Here is a 27,036-nt window from a genome sequence, read left to right on the forward strand (position 1 = left end):
GGCCTGAAGTGGTAGACTTTTGCAACATGCCATTTCCTTTGCTTGCGACCTCCCATACTCACTCTGCAAGTTCCTGTCTGTCCCTTAGATCCGATGGCCTTTCTCTTCGCAGCTGTCCCTCCTCACATGTGAGGTCAGCTCTGCCACAGTTTTCTTCATTCATGGCCGCTGTGCTGTTGCCTCTATGCTTCCTGTTATGGTTTGTGTCTAAATATCCCTCCAAAGCTTCATGCAGTCACGGCGGGGCAAGCTTTTCAGAGGCGACTGAATCTAGAGTTTGTGATTGATTCCGTGTCCAGTGCTGGGATTAAGGGTGAGAGTGTTGCACCCACCCTAGGGCAGGTAGCCTGCATACAGTATAAGGGACAGAAAAAGTCTTGCCTCTCTCTGCTCCCTTGCTGCTTTTGCTGTCTTTTTGCTGCCATGGACTATCGCCCCTCTGCTATGCCACTCTGCCTGGGAGCCAGCCAGTTATAGGTCAAAACCTGTGCAAACTATAAACTAAATACACCTTTCCTTCCTTAACTTGAGGTGTCAGGTATTTTATCTCAGCAAGGGGGGGAAAGTAACTAAGACATTTCCATATCATTAGCCAGAGTTCACAGTAAAAAAAAAAAAAACAAAAATTGTGTGACTATTTGATTACAGTTACCTCCAAAAGGACAACTGCAGTGCTTGACATTTTTAATTGTTAAGTTTTGAAGAATAGTTGTAGATTTACAGGAGAGTTACAAAGGCAGTTCAAGCAGTTCCTGTACGTTTTGCATCTAGTTTTTGTGAATATTGTACATTAATTCCTATAGTATGTTTGGTACAACTGAGGAACCAACACGGACTCGTTACTATTAACGAAATTTCTCCTTGCTTACTTAGGCTTTTCTTGGCTTTATTCCACATCCTTCTTCCATTCCCGGTTCCCACCTAGGACACACAGCACATCACAGAGGTGATGTCAACTTGGGTGCCTCTGTTTTGTGATGGTCTCTCCATCTTCCCATGGTTCTTCAAGACCTCAACAGTTCTGAGGAAGGTTGTGCTGGTATTTTGTAGAAAATCCATCACTTTGGGTTTATATGATGTCTGCTCATGGTTATGCTGCAGTTAACGTATTTTGAGGAGGCCGCTCTCAAAGGTAAGGTGCCTTTCTCATACATCATCTGAAGGATGCGTGGTGTCAATGTGACGCATCACAGTACTAATCTGGCAGAAGCCTATCCTGCCTCCCGCTGACACACTCCACTCTTTGCAAGTAAATTACTAAGTACAACTCACACTAAGACACTCAAGGTGTCTCTGGGAGAAAATGAGCTCTACTTCTTTGAGGAAGGAGCATCTATGTAAGTTATTTGGAATTTTTTTGTATAGGATATCTTTTCCCTCCCATTCATTTATTTATTCATTGTTTGCATCAGTGTGCATCTGCTGGTATTTATTATACTTTGGGTTGTAATCCACCATTATGCTATATATTTTGTTGTTGAAATTGTTCCAGCTTTGGCCAGTGAAATCTCTTTAGGTTGGGTCCTAGGTATCACGGATATGGCCCTGAATCTCCTTGTTTTTTTACCCCTTTCTTATTTTTTATGGTTAAAAAATACTACAGGCTTTTTTTTTTTTTTTTTTTTGGTATAGGGAAGCAAACTCAGGACCTCACACTTGCTAGGCAGGCACTATGCTGCTGAGCCGTATCCTGGGCCTGTAGACTAATTTTATAGATTTCCCACCCCAGACTTAGGTTCATTCCTCCAAAGAGCCCTTGGTTCCTTTTATTGAAAAGTGACATCTGATGCCAAGATCTGGATGCTGGAGTGCTGCTGGAGTGTCGCTGTTTCCGGGTCCTGCCGGTGAAAGAACCAGGAAATATGTGTCTGTGGTAACCCAGGTAATGTACATAATGTAATTCTTCTCTACCCATCCGGATCTGTATGCAATGAACTGGCGTTCACATCCATGTTGCAGCATCTGCTCTGGTTCCACGTGGCTCACGCTAGCCTTCTGGCCCTGCTTATCTGTAAATTCCTACCTACACTGTGAGGAATTTTGTTCCCACTGCGCACCCCCTTTTACTTATGTGTTCAGTCTCAGAATATATGTACAGAAATTTCATAACTGTGAACCTATAGGCCTGTGAGGAAATTTGCCAACTAGAGTAAACACAGTACAACCTTGTTTATCTTTAGTCTTAACAATTTCCAGTCAAAGCGTCACCGTTTTTCTCCCCCTAGCGGGTAGTGGTGTTTAGACAGGGTCTCATTATACAGTTCAGGCTGGCCCTGAACTCACTATGTAGCCCAGCCTCAAACTGGACAGTCTTCCTGCCTCAGCCTCCTAAGGGCTGAGATTACAGGCATGCACCACCATGCTTGGCTAAAACATCACTTTTTGAAGTAACTGAGGTTAGCATCTCCCCCTTCTGTCTTATTCAGTTTTATTCTTTCCAGAACACAGACCACTGCCTGGCATACAGAAGGCTTTTAATAAGTATTTGAATGAATGAGTGAATGACATGAAAGTTCAATAAAGGTCCCACGTGTTTTCACTTGTAAGCTGGGTAAGTACCTGTAGATGAGAACTGAGGTTCTGAGGACTTAAACACTGTTTCAGATTGCACAGTTTCTTAGTGGTAAAGTTGGCTTCTTCTCTTGGACCTATTTCTCCCTTGAGCATAGGCTAAAAGTATCTGGAATTTGTGGATGTGGGGATGGGATGGCACTGACACAACCAGGAACCTGAAATACTCAGCCTGCCCAAACACCTTGCCACCACCTGCCACACTCACCTCGGAGAATCCCTGCTACTGGGATACAACGAGGATGACCTCAGAAGAACAGCTTCCCATCTTCAGGAAAATTCATCTCCCATCAACGGCAAGTGCAGCTGTAAGGAAGAAACAGGTGGAAAAAATTCTAAGGCTCTTGTCCGTTGCCCTTGGGGAAACTGCAGCACCGGTGGCCGAAGCACACACAGCTGGCCAGCTGCTCAGCCATGCAGGTGGGCAGCACAAACCAGGCCTGCAGGACCTTTAACAGCTGTCATGAGGGAAACAGATGCAGCAAAGGAGCGGGGAGGGGAGAGGGAAGACCAAGGGATCTCACAGGGTTTATCTTGAGGACTGTGACATGAGCTGCTGTCCGTGTGGGTGGGATGATTTGACTGACTGTGTATATTCAAATCCATGGAATGGCAGAGCAGCTCGCCTTTTATAAATCAAGTTTACATTTGGTGCTATAGGGAGAATTCATGAATAAATGACTTGGTTCAGATTTCCATTCTGGAAATATTCAAATGGTAGTTGACACAGATCCAATGGAATATGTTGTCCATAAAAGCTCAAAGTACAAATTAAAATTGTGTCTCTCGAGCTTCCAATGCATCCCTTGACTTCTTACTACAAAGTCTTCAAGCAGGTTTATGATTCTGTTATGTTAAACTCTTTAACGTAAACTTTGACAGAAAGATTCCCCAGGACCCATGAACTTAGCCCTATAGCTACTGTGGTTTTACCAAGATTTGGCAGCTGTGCTTGTGTCTTGAGTAGCTTCTGGTGAGGCTTTGTCTCTTCTACACGAGGCAAAGGGGTATGACTGACCTTAAAGGGGGATATCAGGAGACAGAAAACTGGAGCTGCACGAAACACATATTACGTGTTGTATTTGGGTCTGCCTTTGCTGCACACATATGTACACCTGAGTTTCTTTGGCAGGAGGCAGGGAGGAGAATAGGTGGTGGAAAAGAGGAAAGGTGGGAGAGGAGATTAAGAATTGGCTTTCCTCTCTGAGAGCTGGAGTATTAGCTAGCTATTGTTGCATAACTCAGTGCTCTCAAACCTAGTGGCTTAAAACAGCAAACATTTGTTATCTGAGTTTCTTTAAGTCAGACAATCAAGAGCAGCTCAGCTGAAGGGCGCTGGCTCAGGTTCTGTTGTGAGGTTGTAACCAACTAGTTGGCTGAGGCCATAGTTATCTAAAAGCAGGGCCACGTTCTATTCCCAGCTTGTACATCAGTTGGGGGTATTGGCAGGCAGTGAGGCAAAAGGCTCCGTGCCTTCTAGGCTGTAGCCCTGGAATCACACCGATCACAGTTGCACTACCTGGTCATGTGTATCAGTGCCCTTTTATATGGAAGGAGACCACACGAAGGTCTGACTACTAGGAGCCTGATCTCCCAGCTTGGTTTCAGATCACAAACTTCAAGTAATATTTGCCTAGTCTTCATGCTATTGTGAGACTCAGGTGATACAGTAAATGTAAATGTAGAGATGAAAGAGCACAGGAGTGTCATGTATCATAATGAATGTTAGTTGTAATTTATTAGGGAAAAAATATTCACCGAGCACCTGCCATAGTCCAGGTCCTGTTACATGGTGATGACCAAGACAGATGTGGCCCTGCTTTTATGGGCCTTACGTACAGGTAGAAAGGAGAGACCAGAGACAAATAAGAGAATAAACAATAATTATGAAATCATGTTGGGTTTGTATGTAAGAAAAACCAACGTTGTCTGAAGGAGAGAACCAGGGACTGGAGTTAGCTAGAGGGCCCACAAAAGGCCACAAGCAGGATTAAACTTCTTAGCTGAGATTTAAAGAATAAGATGGAGACGGCCACAGGCTGAGAGCACAGACATGACTGGAATTGGGATCATCAGTAGACAGATATACAGAGCTTCTCGGCTGAGTCCCACAAAATATCAAACTACGTGTTATAAAAGACCAAAGGAGTATGGTTTGCCTGTACTGCAAGGTGTCAGTCATTGTATCAGACAATAGAATTAATATACATATTATATGTGGTATATATGGCATATTTGTAGTTTCTACTGCCAGGCTATATTCCCAGGCTGTGAACTCTAGAATTATGAAGTGGGCCTCTTTTTCCTCCTTTTCAGGGAAAACTACCTATTAACTTCTCACCTGCTGGCACCCAAGAGAAGGAACTTACAAGATAGAGTTTACTTGACTGTGTAAGTGACATCTCAGCATCCTCGGCCAGTGTCACCTCCTCCCCACCGCCATGTTGTCAGTGTTCAAGTTTGGCAAAACATAGGTAAAGTCCTGAGGGAATTTCATGATCATTCGGGGGTTGGGTGAGGGAAAGTGGAAGATGGGAAATGGAGGGAAAGCTCTGTCATAGGATTCCCTGCCAATTTATTCAAAGTCAAACCTGTTACCCAAATTTTTACATAGCTTATTATTTTTTAAAAAATCCCTCAAAGCTGAAGGGATCATTAGACACTGGGTGAGTTCATACTAGTCATATTGAATTCTGGGTTGTCTTCTAGCTAACTTTAAAAACCATGCTCTTGTCTTCATTATTTCATTATTTTGTGGTCAGAGCAACAGAGATAATCCTTCCAATTCTCAGTTTCACCAACGAAACATTAACCTGAGTGCAAAGAAACAGGCTACTCTTGGTTTTGGAGAGAACGAAAGACAAAGAATGTCCACCAAGTCCCGACTCTGAACCCTTTCATCTAAAGTCTAGCAGAAGTGTTTCCTGTGTGAAACAGTTTTACAAACCGATCATTGATAACAGAAGACATTCCCAAGTCTCTTGTGGATATGTATTTCTTCCTTTTTATCTCACTCGCTTTAGACCAAGCCTAACACTGATGTAAAACAACATCCTAGCAGTTGGCAAGAAGCAAGATCAGGGAACACAGAGGCTCTACCAAAAAGAGCCTGTCAACGCCCCCATACAACTTTGTTTTAAATATGTTTTGATGTTGATCTCAGTCAATATAGGACCCAGATCAAAGAAGGCAGTACAGAAAATCACCGTGAAGCCTGGTAGAGCGTCCTAGACCAGGTGAGTCATAGTCAAGCAACACGCCTGACAAATTGTTCCAGAACCATGCTGGAGGAAAGATCATGATGGTTATTAGCTGTCTGACTCAGGGCCATGTAACACCTGGGTCTAACCCGCCACTGTTGATATGTGCCCGGGTTACAGCCACACAGAACACGTGCTCACCCCGTTAGAAGGCTGGCAGGCTGGCGCTGTGGGTGTGGGCATGGGCATCGGCGTTAGACAGACTGAACCTCCACTTCGCTGCTTTTTATAACTTTCTATCACTTGGACAGCAAGTCATGGCTTCCCAAGACCCACTTTCCAGTGAGAATAAGGATAGTATGAGCTTCCTAGACATGCTGAGGATTCAGTGGTACAATCTTGACAAAACCTCTTTCAGAATAAATGCTTAATGCATATTAGGTGTTTCTGTTATGGTATATTTCTACTCACTTTCCTACATTTCAAAGGGTCAGTCACGGCCTATGTGCGGTAACATCCCCTGTCTGTTATCAGCTAAATCTCTACTACTCCTCCTCTATGTGGGTTCGTTGTTTTCACAGCCTATACTCTGTAGACCATAGTTCTAGAATTACACCACTTTTGTGTACTTGGACCACAGCAATAATACCGTTAATGAATGAATATAGATCAGGGCTGCAGTTAAGTTTTAAGAGTCCTGATTAAGTGGAATGTCTCAGAGGCAGCGAAGGCACAGTTTTGGGAAATCACTTCAGCTGTATGGCAATCTTCCTGTGAGCCACTGTATTAGTCTAGGTATCACAGATATTAGCCAAAGAATTTGTATTATTTAAAATTCACCTTAGAAGACTTGGGAACCATTTAGCTGATTGGAAAAGGCAGTGGGCACTTTAAGCTCAGTGTACATTATCAGTGTGGTTTAGACACATTAAAGACCTCTTTAAATCCCAGTAGTTGATGTGGAAAGCATCCAGGCTAACACAATAGGTCACACTTAAATGATTCTCCCCTTAAGAATTAAACCATGCATTGGTGGCAGAAGATAATAAGATGCAGTTCCCCTAACTGGATCTTTCTTAAAGGAACTGACCAGGTAAAAGAATGGAGTTACCATGCATGAAAAAAGAAAAATACGAAAATAATTTGATCTGCTAAAAGAATCAATTTTTCTGTGTACTGGAGCAAAACGCTAACAAGCGTGACAGTGAGCTCTTCTGCTATTGAGACACTCCGTGAAGGCTGTGCTTCTGCACCGAAGGCTTCCGCCGACCAGATTCAGATGGGGGGGGGGTTCAGCCGCCTGATCTCAATCCAAAAAGGGTCGGAGATAGGGTATGTCAGGAACTACTGGGGGCTGAGATTAGTTACGAGATTGTACTGGGGGGGGAGATGATTAGGATAGTGAGGATTTAACCCCCTAGAGAAAGAATATTACTTCTATCTGAGATTGCCAACCACCCCCGCATAGTTACCTGCCCATGGCTCAACTTCCCTCATTTTTAAAAAGAGGACATTTTAGTGATCAATAATATGAAAAGGGCAGAAAGTGAAATGGGGTTGAAACATTTAATTGCTTCTGAGTAAAGTGAGATTTCACCTGGAGAAGGTGGTAGTGACAGGGGTGGAGCTGGGAAGCGGCTCCATCTCTGTAGTGAAGACCGCATGAAGCCACCGGAAAAGCACCATCACATTCTCTGATGCACGGAGAGGCCTAGGAAGTTCTGCATAAATCTGAAAGTACGTCATTGCCTCAAAATAATCATCCAAGACTGCGTTGGTTATGTATGAGCCACTGCTCTTTACACCTGTTTTTCTAGTTAATGCCCACAACAACGCCATAAGGCAAGGGTAGATATTCCCAACTAACAGATTGGCAAACTAAGGCTCAGACAGTAAAAAGGCCACATTCACACAATGCTGAGTGGTAAAGTAAGGGTGTGAATGCAGGACACTCCAATTCTAAGCTGCTTACAGGACGCTCCTGTACGATCGTTTTGGTTTGATCCGGTCTTCCTTGTCCCAGGGTGAGGTGCGGACTCCCAGAGACTGGACACTGTGCCCACCAGGCTTTCTCAGGGAGAGGACTACGCTGTCACACTCTGGTGCTCTGCAATTTAAGTAGTTAACGTGCGTCTATTTGCTGTTTATTTTGGAATATATTGTTCAAAAATTAAAACTTAGATTGTAAGGTAGAAAGAAGATAAACTCAGGATAAAATATTTTATCTGTTTGTTTTTGAGAAAGGGTCTTGCCACGTAGTCCAGGTTGCCCTTGAACTCAAGGCAATCTCCCTGCCTCAGCCTCCTGAGTAAGGGGATTACGAGTGTGTGCCACCATGCCCCATGTGGATAAAATATTTTAAATAAAACTCTCTGATGACACCTGATGCCTGGTCACCATCATTACATAATGATACTGCAGCCCCTGGGAACTGACGCTGCGTGCCAGGAGGGAGGGGGGATTGAGGACACACTACGTATCTATATAAACATTTTTTGTGTGTGTGGAATAAGTTTGTAAGGGCTGTTTAAACTTCAAGATGGAAACTGGAATGACTGATCTTTAGCCAGTCCTGTTGTCTGCCCTCTAAAATTAGTTCGTCAGTACACCCAATTTCTTTCTTTGTTTCTTCCTTTCTTCCTTCCTTCCTTCCTTCCTTCCTCCTTCTCTCCCTCTTTCTTTTTCTTTCTTTCTTTCTTTCTTTCTTTCTTTCTTTCTTTCTTTCTTTTCTTTCCACTACTGGGGTTGAACTCAGGTCTTCATATAAGTGTTCTACCACTGAGCTATATCCTCAATCTTGTTTATTTTTTGAGATAGAGTCTCACTAAGTTGCCCAGGCTGGCCTTGAACTTGCCATCTTCCTGCCTCAGCCTCCTGTATAGCTGGATTGCAGATGTGAGCCACCATGCATGACTACCTTAGCTTCTTGATCAGTGTTAAGACAGGCTTGAATGACACTTTAAGTAAAACCAGAAAATGTAGAAATGCTAACAAAATAAACAGCATGAACAAAACAGAGAAACTGCGGAAACCACAGAATGACTGAGGCTACTGGAAAAGCTGCAGGGCTCGGCTTCCTGTGTCCAGCCTCTCCGCACTGCTGCCCCTGACCATCGGCTCTCCAAACAAAATGCTCCTCCATCTCCCATTCCTGAATGAAACATTCAGAAAAGGGGGCTTCATCCCGTTCTCCTCAATAGTTAGTGAGGCTCCATCTGAAAAAATTTGTCTTCCTACCAAGGATATTTTGAATTCAATAGATTCAAAGGGACCCAAACTCACCTTGCAAATTAAAAAAGAAAGAAAGAAAGCGCATACAATACATGTTTATTTAAGATCTTCTACATAAAGGCTCAGTGCCAGAAAGGACCACAGTGAATATTACTGAGGCTCAGTACTTTAAGCTAACATTTGTTCTGAAAAGCACAGACTATTATGACAAAAGTCTCTGCAGTGATAATGATTCTTTATCCAGTGCTTTAAAAAAAGGAGGAGAAGAGAAAAAGGAAGAGGAAGGGAAGAAAGGAAAAGAAGATGAAAATGAAAAAATTGACAAAGCAATGGCTGGTATGAGTCGAGAGCTTTCAGCCATATTTACACAAAGTATGCACACGGTGAAACCCAGGTTGGCCAGGAAAGATGTATCATAATATGCTCAAATGTCTTCAGCACTGGCGAGCCTCCTGCCAGAATCGTGGAGGGAGGAGGAAATGAACCCAAGTTGTTGTTGTCATCTGTAGTAAGTCAGATGATAGAGATCTGCTCAAATCTGTGAAAATAGACTGGATTTGCTTAAAAGCAAATGGTTTTTGTTAGGGGGTTTATTTTTCTTATGTCAAAAATATGAAATCACACCATGAAAGGAAGTGGTAAAATCTATATCACTCAAAGCCTTGGGGATCTACCCACGAGTTCCCACATGTTCAACAGTTATTGAAAGTGTGATTCTCATTTTACCTGCTAATCCAGTACTTGGAAGTATTCAACAGGGAGCTTAGCCTGCGCCTTAGTTTTGATTTCTGAGGAATTTCAGAGACACATTCTTCTGCAAAATAAACTCAAGCGTATATCATTCAGACCTCATTTTATGACCAGCATTGTTTTATGTGGTTCATCTGCTGTGAGAATAAAACCACACTTTCCAGTTAACATACACCATCTGATTTACAGTTTTTCTGAGGGGAAGTTAGGAAATACCTAATGAATTTGTATACTTCATCTGTATATACATATTTTTAAAAGGCTCTGTGAGGTACAGTAATGAAGCAGGCTTTTCTAGATGAAATAATGGAAAAAGTTCTGCAAATTGGGAAAAAAGCAACTTTGGCCTGAGCTTTTCTGGATAATTTGCTTAAATTTGTCATCCTCCTGCTCTAATTTCACATGGTTTTAAATTTGGACTATTGAATAAAAAATGGGAAGGCACATCACACAAATTTTTATTTTAACATAAATGACCTCAAAGCTGAGAATATAGCTCAGCAGCACAAGTGTCTGCCTGGCAAGCACAAGGTCCTGAGTTCTATTTCTGGTACCAAAAAAAAAACCTCAGCTAGAAGCACAAGTGGATCCTTAAATTTTCATTGCACTCTTTAAAAAGTTTTAAGTATAATAAAATACTTTAAATATTTCAATATATAAAACAAGGCATTAATAGACATTAATGTCTTGATATTACTAGACATTAAGCCAGCTTTTTATTTTTTATTTTTATTTTTGGTACCTGGAATCGAACTCAGGACCTTGCACTTGCCAGGTAGGTGCTTATGCCACTGAGCTATATCCCCGACCCCAAGCCAGCTTTTATTAAGCCATTTTTAGTATTATGTATTTTATGTTTACATACATAAATATATTTTATGTTACAGTGGTGCCTCGGTTCATGAATTTGATTCCACGATTCTGGTTGCAAACTAAATTGGACAAGAACGGGATCCAATTTCCCCCATAAGGTCAACAGTGACCCTAGCCATTGAATATACGTTGTATATGTATGCACATTATAAGGTATCAGCATTTTATACATATACACACATGCATGCCCATTTTGAAGGCAGTATTAGGGAGCAGTTTTACAAGCAAAACTTACTCCCTTCAAGGTCATAGTTGTCCCTTAACTATTCATTACCTGTTTTTTTGTGGACTGCAAAGGTCTTTGGGCCTGGGTGGCTCATTTCCTGGCTCCACAGGGCTGAGCAGACCAACGATTCTTTTACCCTGGAGAGATGGAGGAACCGGTTAAGACAGGACTCATCTGGCTTTCCCCTTGTTCTCCTAGTGACTTAAAGGAGCAATTCAAGGTCTGTTGAGGGACATCAGTGGTATTAGTAACAAAAGGCATCAATTATGCTTTACCTGGCTACAGCGCTCAGAATTTCTATGGGCTTAGCGATTGGGTAATCTCATTTCTGAATTCAAGTGGCAATACTGTGTCTTCAACAGCCAACAAGGCTGAAAGACAAAAATTAAAAGAAAAAATAACTCATTCATTTCTTGGACCAAACAACTGTCTAAACAGTGAATCTCCATTTTCTTATGATATCAGGAAGCACCGGTGAGTGGACTGTGCTCTTGGCATATCATTTTTGTGAGACAGAAAATAAAGATGGTCCTTTCTGCTGATGTGGGGACGTCATCATGGAAACATGCCATCAAAATAGGCCACAGGCACTCCAGGCCACTCTTCCCGAAGGGAGGTACAGAGCACACTGGTGGTTCGGCTGAAGCATTCATCCGGCTTAGTGATTATCTAGCATTACCTCAGTGGATAATGATTTTAATACTTCATAGTACTCATTATGGCATTAGTGGTTTCATATTAATAAAATATTAGTTTTTGTTATTCAGGGAATCTAATACATCAGAGTAAAAGAAAAGAAATAAAACAACCTTAAAGCCTTTGTAACCTAACAAGGTTTTTATATACCAAAAAGGCTTTTCCTTATTGAAACAATTATTTGAGCATTCTACCATCCTATCTCTCTATTCTTAGTGTCTGTTTATTCTGTTTGACCCTTGTGAATACCATACTTTGCCTATAGTTGACGCAGGAAAGAATGTTAGGTTATCTTATTTTAATTTCTCACTTAGTCTCTTTATGCTGCAAATGACTTGATCTTAATGCTTCTCTTTCATTCTATGCAGATTAATTATAAAAGGTACATCAAAAAGTAAAATTCCAGGGATAACCTCACTATATTTGGGACCCACGGGCTTTCAAGGTTATGAATGAACAGACAGTCCTTTAATGGAACATCGCTCACTTTGTTCTCATGACGAAGCATGAAAATTGACAGAGCAGAATACCGTGTCAAGGTTTATCGGAGGTCTGGTAATGTGGGAGAGGACTTTTAATGCGAAGACCAGGAAAAAAATTGCCTGAGGGGAAACCTTTCTTTAAAACTGAATATTTTCTCAAGTATTTTGGAATTTTGAATTTCATCCCCAAATCAAGAAAATATGGAATCTGCATAAAATCTTGGAAGATAAAAATATGTAGCTCAATAGGGTAACTCTAATAATTTGGTTATGGTATTTAGTAAGCACTTATAATTAAAATATGATTGATTATTGATTCAACAACTAACTACTGAGGTGTAGGTACATGTCTGGCGGTAGGCTAAATGTTAAGGGTAGGGGCACAATTGGAAATAAAACACAGTTTCTGCCCCAAGAAGCTGTTTATTCATATAGTTTCCTGTCAGATCTCACACGTGTGTGCCTCATTTTTCAGTATAAAGAGTAACAGCATAGTGTATCTTCCTCATTGAAAGATGATAAGAGAAACCACCCTTTTACAATGACCACAAAATAAAGTATTTGGATAGCAGAAAGTGGTACTGTTAATGATCCTTCAAATTAGTAAGGCTTTGAGGATATAGCAGATCTATTTTTTCTCATAAAATTGGGATGTGTCCAACTGGTGCTTCTGGCAAAATATTTGGAAATCCATTCTTTATGGTTTAATAAAATGAATTTTAGCTATTTTAAAATTTCCCTCAATTTCTTATTTAACCCATTTCTTCCAACAACAGTGGAAAAATACACTCTCAGAGAAATTTGATTCTGCTTCAAGTGACTCAGATGGAGCCTAAGGGAACTTAAAAAAGGATTTACTTTTTCAGTGCATTTTTGGCAACGGAACCAAAAGCTTTGAAAATGCAGAGTGAGCAATACTTCCACACTGTAGGAGTTGAAGAGAATGCTACCAACTCAGAAACCATGCTTTTCAATATCTTCCATTTAGAGAAGCACTAACTTTTAAGAGGACTTAATGTGCAGAAATGAGAAAACCATTGTTGATGGTGGTGTTGGGACATTTTGGGGGGAAAGTAATGACTTACAACTTAAACTTAACATTTATGGAAGTGAGTAGTGGTCTCAGAACAATCTGGACAGAAGAAGCCATATCATGGAAGCTTTGAAAAGAGAAATCAGGGCTGGGTGTGATAGTGCACACCTGTAATCCCAGCACACTGGGAGGCTGAGGCAGGAGGACTACAAGATCATGTCCAGCAGGGGCAATTTAGCAACTTGGCAAGATTGTTCCAATCGAAAAAGTGAAAAAGGGTTTGGGATGTAGCTCAGTGCAAAGGCCCTTGGTTCAATCATTCCTAGTACCAGAAAGAAGAAAAGAGGGAAAGAAGGGAAGGAAGGAAGGAAGGAAGGAAGGAAGGAAGGAAGGAAGGAAGGAAGGAAGGAAAAAGAAAAAGAAAAGAGAGAACAGAGACTCTAAAATATAACTGGTAACCCTTGATAGTATTTTAAATATGCCTTGGAGATTATACTGTAGCACACCAAAGTACAAGGTAAAGTATTCAATATTTTCTGTAGCATTTTTGCTGATTTTTGATACAGTCATACTGATTCATGAAGGTATCGGAGCATTTATGTACCCCAAGGTGAGCCTCAGAATGAATACAATTCACTTCTTTTGCAAGTTTAAAGTTACATATATCAGACGTTGACTTCTGAACCTTTTGCTACTAGACACAAGTGATCTTTGGGATGAACTGATGTTACTCAGTACTTCAAAGAGCGCTGGACAGTTCCTCAGAATCTTCAAACAGAGCCAGCCTCGCAACACAAACAAAAGTGCACCATGTCCTCCGGTGGATGAGGGAGCAGACAACAAGAGTTGACAGATCTGTGTGTCGTGCTGGTCCTAATGCAGCCTCATTGATAATTGCAACTTAGCCTCTATTCAAGCGTATTTAGCCCTATATTTTAATGCAATCCTACCAGCAAGCAAGAGATGTATGTATTTCAGCAATAATGATACTTTCAGTGATCTCAAACTTTCGTATGTGTGCACACGCGGGTGTGCGCACACACACATACACACACATGTGCTCCACATCTGGAAGCCTCTCAAAAGTGCCTCTCTCAATGTGAAAGGAGACACTCAGTTTGAAGAGTATCTCTTTATTACAGAGCGCTACTGTTTTACTACAAATTGGACAAACTCCACCTGCGAGGTTGTGGGTGCTGTTTGTGGTATGCTGGAAGCTTGGACCTTGTTGTGGCAATATTGCGGGGTGGGATGTTTAAGAGGAGGTGCCCACTGGGGGCTTCTTAGGTCAGTGGGAAGCTGCCCCCAAACTGTGAGCTAAATAAATCTTTCCTCCTTTAATTTTGGATGTCTGTTATTTTGTCTCAGCAACAAGAAAAGTAACTAAGCAGACTTTCAGCTTCCAAGACTGTGAGTTACATGCACCTCTTTACTATATAAGGTCAGCTTGCTGCAGATATTGTGTTATGGCACCAGAAAAAGGACTAATGCACTATCTTTGCACATATTCTAACATGCTCTCCTTTTTTTTTTTTTTTTTTCCGGTACTGGGAACCGAACTCACGACCTTGCGCTTGCCAGGCAGGTGCTTTTGCCGCTGAGCTAAATCCCCAGCCCCTAACATGCTCTCCTTTAAGGTACTGATATAAGACTTCTCTGTGTATCACTGAATCACACACTGTCAAATCACTCCTTTCCCTACATTATCATACCAAAGCCTTAGAATTAAATATGTGTAGATTTATATAACTTTGCATTTTTAGAAGACACAAAAACATCCTCAAGAGTGATTTGGGTGCATGAAGACGTGCATGAAGAAATCGTGTCTTGCTTCCTTATAGCCCTTTTTCAAATAAGTCTTTCATATTAGATGTAGTAAACATATGTAAGTGAGCTCTGAGATCTAAAAATTAGGTTGCCCTTTGCTGTTGGAAATCAGTGAGGAGAATGTGGGAATTATGCTGCGGGAAGGCATCATTCCGGCGAGCAACCCCGGCTGGCAAATTCTGATCTACTTGCAACCTGAACTCAATAGCTTGGAAAATAGCAAACCAGTAATTGTGTGAATCCAATCAGGGAACAAAATCACAGAATATTTCAGCAAGTAAGAAAATGGAGTTGTAAATATCAGCCTTGTTTACTTCCCATTACCCCAGCAGGAAGCAAGAAAAGAACATGGTTTAGTGTAATACAGTCAGGTAGGAATTATCACACACAATGAGGTTGAAAATTCTAGAAAAATATTAGGGGGAAAAAAACCCCAGCACCTTCAAAAAACATATTTGGGTGTGGCTCCCCTGTCCCATTTGCCCCACTTGGAAATCACATGTGTGTGGTTAAAGACAAAATTATTTTGAAGTTTATAGCAGTAGCAAGCCTTCCCTTTTTACTCAAGAATAAATTATCTGAATATCTTCGTGAGCCGATGTTATTTTTTCACACTATATAATTTGATGATCGTTTTTGCAGAACACACTAATGGCTGGGTTGTTATTAACAAACAACAACAGCGGAGTCTTGGAGTCATACTTTTATGTCACTCAGTGTGTATTTTGGAACTGAATCTGTGTAACAACCCATTGCCTGTGCACCATTTGCAAATGCTGATCTGAGCTACTTGCATCCACTGGTGTTGGCAGCTGGGCTGTTAAGGACATCAGACACTTCTTGAGAAAGAAAGCTCAACTTTCACCTTTCTATAAATAATAACAATAAATATAAATAAATAAAACAAAAAAATAAGAACAACTAGAATGCAGTTCCTAAGGTTCTTTAAAATTTTAATCAATCATCTGCACCAGTGTTAATCATTTAAAATAAAGCAATAAGGATAACAGTAGAATAATAGGATGTGCTGGATGTAGTGGTGCACACCTGTAATACCAGCATTGAGAGGCTGAGGCAGAAGGATCTCCATGAGTTTGAGGCTAGACTGGGCTACATAATGAGTTCAAGGCCAGCTGAACTACATGTAGTAAGACTGCTTGTCAAAAACATTTTTAAAAAGGATAATAGGCTTATGTGAATATCCCAGTAGAATATTTCATATAGAGAGTCTAAATTCATGTTGTAAAACCACAGCAAAAATATTCTGAAAAATTTCTTCATTTATCCTGGGGTTATAGGCATCATCTATTCATTGTAGCAAAGATCAGACACTAGAGAAAAGAGCGATTATGTCCAAAAACCAGATTTTTTATGGTTTAATTATAGGCCTCGTATTTCAAAGGATATAAATTGGGTTGCAGAACCATGTAGACTACTGAGAATCACATTTAATATAATTATTATATAAGTGGAAAGGAGTGGAATACACAAAGGTATGGACACATCAATAACATGAAACTGGAGGGCTGGGGATTTAGCTCAGCGGCACAGTGCCTGCTTGGCAAGTGTAAGGCTGTGAGTTCAATTCCCGGTACCGGAAACAAAAACCAAAAAAAAAATGAAACTGGAGCAAGACCAAGAGTCTTAGTCCATTCAGGCTGCTATAACAAAGCAGCACAAAGTCGGTGGTTGGTGCACAACAGAAATTTCTTCCTCACTGCTCCGGAAGCTGAGAAGTTCAAGGTCGGTGCACCAGCAGGTCGGGTTCTGGGGAGCCCTTTTTTCAGACTGCCAAATATTGACTTGTATTGCGTCTTCAAATAGTGAGAAGAGTGAGCTCTCTGGAGCCCCTTTTTATAAGAGCACAGATCCTATTCACAACTTGCTGACCTAATTACCCTCCTGAGCCCCACTTCCTAACACCACCATGTTCAGGGATAGGATTTCAACATAGGAAATTTAGGAACCTTCCATCCCAGCCCCCCTAAACCCAGGCCCCTTTCACAGGCCAGACTTCCAACTCTTCGCTTCCAGCTAAATACCCAAGTTTCTCACTCCCAAGTTCTATCTTTCATGAAACTCCGCAAGCCAACTGGGCCACAGTCTTCACTGCTTTTCACAGACTGCCGTCTCTCCAGTGTCCATCTCTGTCTGAAACCTCAACAGATCGCCTTTTATGCTGATATTTCTACTACGAATCTCTTTCAAGGCAGTCGAGGTTTCTTCCTGTAATTACCTCAAAACGTGCCCAGGCTCACTCACCACACGGTTCCAAAGCCACTTCCACCTTCTTACAGAACACACACACACTTCTCACTACCAAAGCTGGCGCTGGCGGGCCAGGGCTGCCATGACAGAAAGCCACTGATCAGGTGGCTGCCACGGGAAATGGTTTTTCTCACAGTTCTAGGGACTGGAATCCAAGGAACATGTCACAGGCTTGGCCTCCTCTGAGGACTCCCTCCCTGGCCTTCTGTGGTTGTTCCACATGGCCTTTTCTCTGGGTGCTCACCTCCCGGGTGTCTACTCACACATCCTGACCTCCCCTTCATGTGAGGACTCCAGCCAGATCGGACAGGATCTGTGCGAATGATCTCATTTTAACTTCATTACTTGTTTAAAGGCGTAGCTCCAAATACAGTCCCATCCTGGGATGCTTCAGCAGCACAGTTGGAGGGGAACACAGTTCAACCCACGATAGAGAGCTTGAGGCAAAATCTTGCTCTAATTTTCTTGCCACTAAAATGAATAAGAAAGCTGATCAACTGTACAATTCATATGCTGGGGAATCAAAACCAGACCAGTTTCTGAGAAGAGCATAAGGCTGACTGATTTGAGGACTTCACAGGGCTTTGTCTTGCGAACCAGCACTCACAGGGCTCTTCCCTGGACTGAGGTGGGCACACACTTGGGTGGGGTCGCTAAGGGATTTGTTTGCAGCAAACACTCAAAACCTCACTGTCGTGTCTGGGTGTGTGCGGGAAAACTTGAAGCCTAGAAAAATGGAATTTTAATTGGATGCAGATGTGTTAATGTTTAGCTAATTCCTCTAAGAAGAAGTAATGGGCTAGAGACCTAGGGAGAAAACAGATTTCAGCAAGGAGACAGAGGGACCTCCAGGGAACCAGACCTCCGTGCTACCCAGGTGACCCTCTGGGAGAGGAGCCAGAGTGGCCTGCCACAGAGGCATCGGGAGAGACCAGAGACTTGGCTCAGAGGGTTCTGTGAGGAGCCCACACAGGGTGATTCTGCCTGTGGAGTCTGGGGCCACAGTTGAGGTAATGGTGGAAGAAACCAGAAGGAAGGAAGCATGGCCAGAAGGAAAAGTCCTGTAGGGAAATCAGAAAAGCCCACCCTTAGCACTAAGAAAAGGTGTGTGTGTGCTGCGTATGAGAAAGACAGAGAGAGACAGAGAGGGAGGGGAAGGGGAGGGAGAAACTGAGGACGAGGGGTGTGGCTCAGCGGTGGGGCACCATGCCTAGCATACATGAGGTCTTGGGTTCAATCCCCAGCACCGAGAGGATGAGGGAGCCCAGGGTGACAGGTGATAGATGGATTTGATTAACACTCGGTTTAGAACTCCTAAACAACACCAGAGACAGTGATTCCAGTGCACTGTGTTTAGCATTGTCGGGCATGTAGAATGCATGTTAATTTGAGTCTCGGCAAAGTTTTGTTTCTGTTTTTTTATTATGGCCTTCACCCTGAGTTACAGCTTCAGCCTCTTATTTATTTATTTATTTATTTATTTGAGACAAGGTTTTGCTAAATTGCCCAAACTGGGCTCAAACTTGTGATCCTCCTGCCTCAGCCTCCCAGAGTGCTAGGGTTACAGATATGCACCATTCTGCCCAGCTCATCACAGTTTTCTGAAGTGTGCTGGGCAGAGCTGTGTTCTCTTTCATTCTTATTTGAGGGAACTCAGACTCAGAGGAGCTACGTAACTTGTGGCAGACCTTACAGCTGCCGGTAGGATGAGGCTGTACACACGCACACTCAGTGCTGACTCTTCTGTATCCGACTGTGTGCTCCTCGCATATTGTGACTGTATGGCAGCAGCGAGTGGGGCGGGCATGGGTGTGGCTTTGGGAGAGAGCCAGCTCCCTACTGTCTTCCCCTCCAGCCACTCCAACTTCTACCCACAGATTCCTTTTGTACTCAGAGGCAGCTGAACATGAAGGTGACAGGTGGAGGCCAGCTAGAAGGCAGCTTTATTACAACAGGCACACTTGAAAATAAATGAAACACCAGGGTGTGATTGTGCTCACCCGTAACCCCACCAGTGGGGAGGGTGAGGCAGGAAGATTGTCCTGAGTTCAAGTCCATAGTGCAACTCTCTCTCAAAAAAGAAGAAGAAAGAAAGAAAATAAATGAAACTAATGAAGTGATTGGTTTTTCTCGAGGAAAGACACAGTAAGTGAGGAGAGTTAGATTCAACTGTCTAATAATTAAGCAGAAACAAGTAACTTTGGGGATCCTTTAATCTGCTGTGCTGTTCCAAATGGAGCTCTTTTCTCAAAGCCCAAGGCCCAACCATCGTGATCGAAGTCCAGGGCCAAGCGCTAAGAGGGCAGTACTAAAAGTACAGAGTTTACAAAACATATTATTATCAGAACTTATCTATTAAAGCACATCGTGATAATTATCTTGTGCTTTTGGAGAAGAAAAAAAGAGCAGATTTGAACTACTACTTAATTTGGCCAAGACTCAGATGAAATTATTCCCATTTAAAAGATACACAGAGATAAGGAGTTAAAGCATCCAGAGTGCTTACGGTCACAGATGAGATTAACACCCTGGAATCAGCCATGCCTTCTGCTATTCCTCTCACGGGGCTGTTCTGTGTCCATGCAATAAGGAATGAAATAAAATATGCACGTGAGGAACGCAGACTTATCCAGTTGCCCATCTTGCTCACAAGAGTGCAAGTGACTACAGTAATCATAAACAGAATTCTAATGGTGATGAAGAAAAACACTGGGAACTTGTTCACTTCATCAGTAGCACGGTCACTTTTCCCTTCATATTCTGTACAAAATGACGGTCAGTAAAGACGTTAGGGAGCTTGAGACACTGACCTGTCACTCCCCAGGTCCTGCTGCCTAGTTTATCCCTGAAGCTCCCAGAGGAAACAGATGTTTATCAAACACTATGATTAAGGTGAGTACGTGAAGAGCAGCTTCACAGAGGTGTGGCCAGGGGCAGAGACACCAAGGGATGGTGCGGGGTCCTGGCAGCAGCCAGCCTGGGCAATTTCACAACTTAGTGAGACAGCCTCAAAATTTAAAAAGGGCTGGGGATGTAGCTCAGTGTGAAGGCCATGGCCTCAACCCCAGTACTGCAAAGAAACAAATTATTTAATTAAATAGAAAGGAAATATTCAGGTTAAATGTGAAACATTCTAATAACAGGCTATACTTAAGTGTTGTTAGGATTTTCACTCTCAGAGAGCTAAAAATTAAAGTTAGCCCCAAACATTAGTGTTATAACTTCCAGTACTTCCCAAGTACTGTAGTTTTAATTTTGTTCATTTCCTTCACATTTGAGTATTAACTCCAGTTGAGGCCAAGAATTCCCTGGGTGACGTGCTTAATGATTTCTGTCTTTTTGCACTTCTAAGATCTATACATCTTGTCACTAGCATGAGCTTTTCTATTATCAGATATCAGTGTGAAATTGTAAGTGTAAAATATAATAAAAATATTCAAGCAATTGAGTAAGCCCAGCTATCCAAGCTATCATTGCTTGTGGAAACACAGCACTCTAGTAGCAGGCAATGTTACTACCCGGAAGTAGTCACATTCACTTCCTGTGGTAGGATTTGATGCTCACATAGCAAGGAATGTTACTACCCAGAAGTAGTCACATTCACTTCCTGTGGTATGAGAGTTCAGGTGAAGCTTATGACTAATGTACATCAGAAAGCAACAATTGTATAAATAAGTGTGACAAAACTTATAGATAATTATTATTTATTTCTCAAGTTCACATGGATACAGGTACAAAGTCATAGCTGGCAACCAGACATCAAGGGCTGATAAAGGAACACTGCAAAAGTCAAACATGGAGAAGACAAATACCCTATCAGTTTCGGATCATTTTGTAGCACCAAATTCCTTTACAGCCCTGAGCTATCCCCCCAGAGCAACTTCAACAATTTATAAAAATAAACCTATAATATCAAAGCAATATTATTATCACTATTTGTTAAAGAAATTTGGGTTCAGTATCCACCATTTAAAAAATGTAGAAAAGTGCATGGTGGATTTTAGTAAGATATCTGCCAAAAGATAAATCAACCAGCAAGATTGCTTAAAAACATAAAGTTCACCTACTTAAAAAAATAAATTCATGTAGGCAGGAGAAGGATGAGATAAGGAGTAATTTCTAGAAAGTCAGTCAGGCCATCTGGATAGATGTACAGATTCTTCTCTCTTACAACTGGTTCTCCACCCTCAAATGTCTCAAAGACACAAGAAGTTTAACAAGAAAGCATCAGTCTGGGGTCATTCATGTAAGAGTGAGAGCCAGATGCTGAAATGGCTTGGTGGTCTACGGCCATATCACCCTGAACGCGCCCGGTCTCATCTGAAATGGTCATGGTGGAGCATTTACCCCACAGAACCAGCAAATGCTACACACACATCAAATCTTCCCTCTCACTGAGAACCAGCTAAAAGTGTTTAAAAAAATATTAGTGATAATTTAATACTTCCTTTTCCCCTTTGTTATTGGTACATGTTTGTGATAATGATAAATATATTCACTGTAGGAAGCTGGTACTTGTACATATTGCATCTGATCCTCTTTACTTCCTCTTTTCCTCTCCTTTCTCCCATCCCTCCCATTCCCAGATCCCCTTCTCCTCTCCACAGAGTCTGTCTCCTTATTTTCTATCATCTGTCTTTGACTTGCTCTCTAACTTATTTATATTTTGAGTTTCTCATATAGGATAAACCATGCCATATTTAAGCTTCTGTGTCTACTTTATTTCATTTAGCAATATGTTCTCAATGATTTCCCACAAATGACTCAAATATATCTTTCTTTATGGCCAAGTACTACTCCATTGAATGTCAATACCATATTTTCCTTATCCATTCATCTGTTGATGGATACAAAGCTGCTTCCAAGATCTTGCTATTATGAGTTGTACTTTGTATATGTGTAATACTTTCAAGAAGGGACCCAAGAGAGGTACAGCTGAATCAAATAGTATCTCTATTTTTATATAGTTAAAAATTTACCGCCACATCTCAAACTGAGGCTTCTGTGCATATTTTTCTGATTTTAGCTCACTGATCACTTTTCTAAAAAGAAATTTTTTAATTATGGAAAATTTGTATAGATATGTAAATTTTGTGTATGTGTGTAAATTTTGTGTACATGTGTAAAATATATATATATATACAAAAGTAGGCAGAAGGCTGAGGATATAGCTCAGTGGCATAAGCACCTGCTTGGCAAGCACAAGGTCATGAGCTCAATCCCCAGTACTGCAAAAAAAAAAAAAAAATTCATAAGTAGGCAGAGCACAGAACAATATAGCAAACTCCCATGTATCCATCATCTAATTTTAATAATTATTAATTCATAAATACCATTTTAATTGTACTGGTTTCTCCTTCCCCCCAGATTATTTCAGAATATACCTCATATCATTTCATACGTAAATATCTCTAAAAAGTAAAGACTTTAAAAGCCCTATGACAAGTCAGTATTGCTGTAAAGGATAATAGTAATTTTTAATATGATTGAATAACTATTCAGCGTTCAAATTCTCAAATGTCCCCAAAATGTCATAATTTTAAGAAGCAGTTTCATCTTTTATCAAGAATTAAAAATAATGTCCACACATTATGACTGGTTGATTGGTTGATATCTCTTTTTGATACCTCTTTTTGTAGATTCCTTCTGTCCCCACCCTCTTAAATCACCCAGGCTACCTTTGTCGAGAAAATGAGTTTGATCACACTGTGGTTTGAACACACTGAAGTTCTTCTGTCTTCTGTGTTTCCTATAAACCCTACTTGAGAGGCTGAGGCCAGAGAATCACAAGTTCAAGGCCAGCCTGGGCAATTTAGTGAGACTCTGCCCCAAAATAAAAAGAAGAGGTGTTGAGGGCACAGCCCAGTGATAGAGTGCCCCTGGATTCAATCCCCAATACTACCAAAAAGAAAAAAAAAGAGTTGTACTGCCTTCAGTAAATGCATCAAAGTTAAACTGCTTATCTTAAACTTCTGAGAATCATTTGGTTATTGCAGAGGAACCAAGTAGCTCCTGAGAACACAGAGGAAACTTTCTGAATAGATTTGTTCTGTTGTGGTTATCACTACCTTTGGCAGCAAATTCTAAGACTAACAAAACACTAATGCTCCAGCTTAGATATCTTAAAAAAAATTATTGGTAGGAATATGTAAATAAAATTCGCTATTGGCAGAAAACCAGAAGGCTTTTTTGTTTGAATGGCACTGCCATTCCTAGTCGGGCTTCCTGAACAACTTACTTTTTCTTCCAAGGGGCCATTGTTCGGCTCCAGCTCCTTCTGCGCTGACCAGCTTGACCACTTGATTCCTTTGTTCTGAATGCTGATTCTCTTCATACCCCTGGCCGGGAATCACGTCCTTGAATTTGAAATTCATGGGCGGATTAAATATCAACTTCACTTTCAAAGCTTGATAATATTCCTCTTATCTCATATAGGAAAAGTATATAATTTACGGCATGGGTGATTTAGTCAATACCATAAATATCCAGCAAGGGGCTGGGGATTTAGCTCAGCGGCAAAAGCGCCTGCCTGGCATGTGCAAGGTCATGAGTTCGGTTCCTGGTACCGGAGAAAAACAAACAAAAAACATAAATATCCAGCAAATAATAAAAGGTTTATTTTTGCTCTTGGTAATATCACAATGTATTTTACTGCTGCTTCTGTAGGTTTATAAGTGCTTCTTTTAAAAATGCATTTTGTCCTTAATATCATGAATCTGCCTATTTTTCAGGACTGAACCGCCGCCAGATCTTTTTTAAGTTTCCTGAGACCAGATATCTTTCTTCTACACAACCCTTTTAAAGAGCCACAGAGCTTAAATGAATAAGTCTTATGTGCTAAAAGGAAAGATATTTGAGCTTTAAGTCACTTTTGACACAGAATAAATGCTCAAGAAATATTGATTGAAAACAATTCAGAATCTTATCGATTTCTTGATACAGCACTTGGAATGACTGGAGCTGTAGAAGCGTCATAATAGACATTCAGTTTTCAAGCAAACAATTCCCTCTGTCTCTTTCTCTCCAACTCCTGCTCACCCTCCCCTGTCCCCCTCCCCGACTCTGCCAACCCCGTCTACCTTTCTTCCTTACTAAAGGACACACACTTGGGGAGAAGGAAAAAACCCAGTGACTAAATGATGGGAGTCCTTTCACACCCCTATAGCCAACTTGGTATTTTGTTAAATGTTACTACCTTTCACTTTCAGAAAGGTTTAGCCAACAGTATTCGATCTACTTTCCTCTAGGTAAAAACTTGCCCACCCCCTAACCTTTAGGTCATTCCAATCATGTTATTTCTCTCATAATGCTAGAAGTAATGGAGTAGGCAGGAAGTGAAAGTAGAAGTTATATAGCTCTGCTAGCCTGGCTTTTGTTTGCTTGCCTCTAACTACCTTAAAGTACTTCCTTCTTATCCTTATAACAATAGGACAAAATGGTTCCTCCTAAGTGGTCCCAAAGCCGGCCAGACTTCTGTAACCTATTATTATGACCTTTCTCTCATCAGTAATTGTTCCGCAATTTGTGCCTAAAGAAGCCTTATGGCCTACAATGCCCACGTAAGGCACGGTGATACGAGCTTGCAGGGAGCACCGGCAATTATCACATCCCGGGATCTTACAGGTCACCCAAAAGCAAGAGGTTTAAAATACTTTAAAATATTTGAATAGTGGAGTGATGAACACATTGTTAGAATGATCCTTTAATTTCATTTTAATGGAGACCCATTCAGGTCCTCCTGATCTCGGCCTTGTGTCTATTATGAAGGTGTCTTTCTGAGGAGAAAGCCAAGTAGGATGTTTTATGTATGTTTAGTAGAGTATGAGAAACAGCCATTCAGAAAACAAACAAAAGAAGAAGACAAAGTAAAGTGAAAAAAAAAGAGGAGGAGAAGGAGGAGGAGGGAACACCAACAAGGGGACACATATTGGTGTTCATCATTCCGTTGTAAATTTGCCCAAGTGTGGTGACAATGGCAAGCAGGCACCAGCGAGCCACAGATACAGTAGTTACAAGAGAGACACTGACAGGAAAAGGATTCCTCCTTTATGTTCTCCGAGCGCCTCTTTTATACTGGTGTCTTCTCAAGCAACCCCTATTGCCGTTGCCTTCCCTCATCACAAGAATTTTAATAATCATTGTGCCTGGAGTAGTTTTATGAACCCAATGAGCGTTCGAGAAATACTAATTAATAATTATGATGTATTATGGGCTATTGTGTGCTTCTTGGATCACAACCCATTAACCATAGGAGTCAAAAAAAGAAAAAAAGAAAGAAAGAAAAGCGCGTATAGAAAAGCACATTAGCAATGACAACAGGCCAATAAAGAATAGCTTTTGGTTACATGATGTTGGACAATTTGGAAAATTCCCATACGGTAGAGAAAACACTTGGAAAGCATTTGGTGGGTAAGGGTGGGGGTAATTGGGAAGCAGAGGGTAGATTAGCATGAAGATCCCCTAAGGTCTGTTTCTTCGAGGGAAATTTTGAATTATTCTTTGGTTTAACAGCATGCGTTCTGCCACCATGCCCCATTCCTCAGTATTCTCTGCAAGATCCTCTTACTTCATTTCATTTATGTCTGTTGTGTGGTTTACCTACCCAGTCCATAAAAAAGGCAAAGGAGGCAGAAAATCCTGAGTCTCCTGAGCTCAACCCACCGGGAACTACTAGCCGTGGGCTCTGGGAGCCATATGGCCAGGGATGGTCAAGGTGCCCGAGCACTGGCCTTCCTATTTGTAATTTATTTTAACTCTATTCTTTACATCTCCCTTCCATATGTAGTTTCTCCTGTATGCAACGCATTAGACGGTGTAGCATCAAGTAATCAGTCAGCAAACAAAGAGGTTTTAAGCCATAAAAGCAAGACAACATCACATGATGGAAGGAAGTTAGGTAACGATGGTGATGTGATTCAGTAGATAATGAGATAAATTTGTTCGGCCCAAAATAAAAAATCCTTGCTCCCTTGGAACCCAGCAGTTAATTTGTGTTATACTAATTATTACTGGAAAAGGGAAAGGAAGGCTGCTGGCAAGGACGATCTGTTTTTTTCCCCCTAATTCTGGCTTTCATCCCTTATAGAGTCTTCAAAGTATAGGGAGTATCTAACCTTCACAACTAAAAATCAATCTCAGATAACTAGATTTGACTACCTTGGTTGCATTACAGCTATAAATGCGGTCTTTTCGTAGACCCTCAGAGGTCTTTGTATACATATCCTCAGAGGTCTTTGGATATGTATATGCTCTATCTAAGAATTTCCAACCTAGAAACATTTACAACAAAGCCAAGCCATGCTTCAGATGTGTAGACTTCGACTCCGATGGCGTTAATGGCTCTGTGACATATGCCATGTAGTCATGATTAGCCTTGGAATATTTTGCCAAAAGTATTTACCTCTTTATATCCAACTATGTGTAAGAGCCATGAGACTGGGGAAAATGAACAAAAAGTTTTGAAAATAAAATGCACCTAGTCCAACAATTAAAAGTGGAGGGAAAGTGGTGATTGTTTCATACGGACATGGGATAAATCTTGATCCAAATGAATCCTTCTACTGTAAAGGGCAAAGAGTAAGTCACCCAAACCACGGTGCCGATATGAGCCACATGAATCAGAGAGAAAGTAATTAGGTGTGTCGGCGTGGAGGTGTCTTTAGAGAAGGTGCCTAAACAGTAGATTTCAAATCTTTCTAAATGATTAGCAATTGCTAACTGCAGCCTCAGTACATTTATATTAACTTATTGTACATATACAACATATAATGTACATCTATAACTACCATTACCTAATATCTCAGGGCCAAAAAAAAAATACATATATATATAGCAAGTTTATCCACTAATACAAGTGAATGTAAATCCATACTGTAATAA

General features: G+C 41.2%; 1 long non-coding RNA gene across 1 annotated transcript in view; it reads right to left on the reverse strand.

Moving 5' to 3' along the window:
• Positions 1–1,627: 1,627 nt before the first annotated feature.
• Positions 1,628–27,036, reverse strand: part of LOC102023602 — a 33,756-nt gene continuing 8,347 nt past the window's right edge. Inside the window, exons 2-6 of the long non-coding RNA XR_260699.1 lie at positions 11,127–11,222; positions 10,900–10,988; positions 9,729–9,816; positions 2,780–2,877; positions 1,628–1,838 (exon numbers count right to left, since the gene is read on the reverse strand). This is a non-coding gene — a long non-coding RNA (uncharacterized LOC102023602). The remainder of the gene's footprint in view (positions 1,839–2,779; positions 2,878–9,728; positions 9,817–10,899; positions 10,989–11,126; positions 11,223–27,036) is intronic.

Source organism: Chinchilla lanigera, unplaced genomic scaffold, assembly GCF_000276665.1.
Source record: "Chinchilla lanigera isolate Chin_1 unplaced genomic scaffold, ChiLan1.0 scaffold00019, whole genome shotgun sequence".
Classification (NCBI taxonomy): Eukaryota; Metazoa; Chordata; class Mammalia; order Rodentia; family Chinchillidae; genus Chinchilla; species Chinchilla lanigera.